The 2,561-nt window shown below is 35.4% G+C and overlaps 1 pseudogene; it reads left to right on the top strand.

Moving 5' to 3' along the window:
• The first annotated feature begins 798 nt into the window (after window positions 1-798).
• LOC102012546 lies at window positions 799-1,590 on the top strand (annotated as a pseudogene).
• The last annotated feature ends 971 nt before the right edge of the window (window positions 1,591-2,561 follow it).

Consider the following 2,561-nt stretch of genomic DNA (forward strand, 5'->3'; position numbering starts at 1 on the left):
GCCCATCAACTGAAGAATGGATAAAAAAATTGTGGTATTTTTATATAATGGAATATTACTCAGCTATAAAGAAAGATAAATGCGAGGCTTTTATATTAAATGGACACAACTAGAGACCATACTCATAAGTGAAATAAATTAGACTTCCATGTGTAAACACTATGTCTCACTAGTGTAAGTACCTGAAAGAGTGAATAAAATCTAGGAGGTATGATAGATATTGTGAAATGAAAGGAAACTGCTCAAAAGGAAAGAACTGGGATGAAGGTAGAGGAAAGAAAGAAGGGGAAAATTATGTACATATGTATACACAGGATAGCTAACATAGTTGTATTACTGACTTCTATTGCTTTATTGAAAAGAACAGTTAATGTTTGTTTGATAAATCTTGCATGTCTATATTTGTTTACCTGAGTAACCAATTTGAAGATATCAATATGTAATATAACAACTATTGTTAATTTCCTATCATCTTGTCTTAAATTCTGTATTGCTTGTATTGTTTTTGTTATTTTGTAAGTATATATGTGTTTGTTTATATGTTTCCATTCTTTTAACTTTAAATTAAAATTTTAAAAATTTGTAATTTCCATTTCTTTAAGTGGAACAATAATTTAAAGCACTGGTAAGAATATCTGAAGGCAGAGTCTAAAATCTCTTCTAATTGTCTAATTCAGAAATGGATAAACTTTCCTGTTTCCGGCTGTGCAGAGGCCACTCTTGTGTCTGTGAGACCCCAAAGTTAGGACTTTACTTCACAAGCCTGAGGCCACCCCCAGCAGCTCTGCAGCTGTCACCATGCCACAAAATGAATACACTGAGTTACACCACAAATGCTATGGGTACCGTTTGGATTACCATGAGAAAAAGAGAGAGAAGGAAAGTTGAGAGGCTCATGATTGCTCAAAGAAGGCAAAAAAAAAAAAAAAAAAGGATTGGTCTGAAGGCTAAGCTCTACCACAAACAGCGCCATGCAGAGATAATACAAATGAAGAAGACTATCAAGATGGATGAAAAGAGAAACACCAAACAAAAGAACAATGAAAAGACTCCAAAAGGAACAGTACCTGCCTATCTGCTGGACAGAGCGGGACAGTCTTGAGCAAAAGTACTTTTCAACATGACTAAACAAAATCAAAAAGAAAAGGCGGGAAAATGGGAAGTCCCTCTGCCCAAAGTTTGTGCCCAGGGAGAAACAGAAGTATTAAAAATTATTCAAACTAGAAAGAGAAAAAAGAAGGCATGGAAAAGGATGGTTACTAAAGTCTGCTTTGTTGGAGATGGCTTTACAAGAAAACCACCTAAATATGAAAGGTTCATTAGGCCAATGGGCTTACATTTTAAGAAGGCCCATGTAACACATCCTGAACTGAAAGCCACCTTTTGCCTGCCAATACTTCATGTGAAAAAGAATCCTTCATCGCCACTGTGAACAACTTTGGGTGTTATTACCAAAGGAACAGTGATTGAGGTGAAAGTGAGCCAGCTGGCCTTGTGACACAAGGAGGCAAGGTTATTTGGGGTAAATATGCCCAGGTAACCAACAATCCTGAAAGTGATGAATGCATCAGTGCAGTCTTACTGGTTTGACAGATGTTTCATACAATAACTTCTCACACTTATTGAAGACTGCAGGCCAATCAGGAAAACCATTACTGTGAATACTGCTGAACAACTTTCATGATGGCATTCATCAAGGGAACTGTTTATTAAATTATAAAAACATTAAAATGGCCCAGTTTTACAACTTGGTCTTTTATTAGGCGTCTGCTAAGGGCTTACATGTTAGTGAGATTGAACCATTGAAAAAGTAAATATCAGTCTTTGCATTAAAGAGTGGGTACTTAATGAATTCCTTAAAAAGCCACCAGTATTTAAAGGTCAATGCAAACTTAATTTAGGGGTCTAGGGCTAGGAAATATATACTCAAGTCTATTCTACCTCATCACTCATCTTTTGTCCTAAAAAAAAAAAGTACCATTGAGAAAAAGTATATTGTTTATTCTCAATATAGTCTATTTATAATACTTTAAGACTGGCATTAAAATTTTACTTAGATAATTCCAACTTAGTTGCACTGATGCCCTGAAAAGAAACTTTATTTGCAGTTAAATAACATAAAAAGGTCATACATTAGGGTATAACTCAAGTTTTGTGATCTGAATTAAATGGTCCTAGCTTGAAAGAAAAAAAAATGGATAAATTTTTCCATGAAGGTCCAGGTAATAAATATTTTTTTGGCTTTGGAGGCTATACGATCTCTGCGGCATTTATGTACTTTACAACTCTACCACTGTGGCAAAAACAGCTACAGATGATATGTAAATTAATGGCATTGTTATTTCTTGTATCTAGAAGTCCCCCTAAAACCTCACATGCTCATAGGTGTGCATTTTCAGAGTCGGCTGGATCTAGGGTTTGTGAATATAGATTAAGGGTGTGTGGTAAAAAAATTAGTCCACTGATTGCTTTAGCGTAGTTCTGGGTATGAATAATGTCAAAGCCCATTCTGGATGTGGGTGACACCATCCAATATGCTTATAGTGTGGGTGTGCTAAAAG

Source organism: Chinchilla lanigera, unplaced genomic scaffold (assembly GCF_000276665.1).
Source record: "Chinchilla lanigera isolate Chin_1 unplaced genomic scaffold, ChiLan1.0 scaffold00091, whole genome shotgun sequence".
NCBI lineage: Eukaryota > Metazoa > Chordata > Mammalia > Rodentia > Chinchillidae > Chinchilla > Chinchilla lanigera.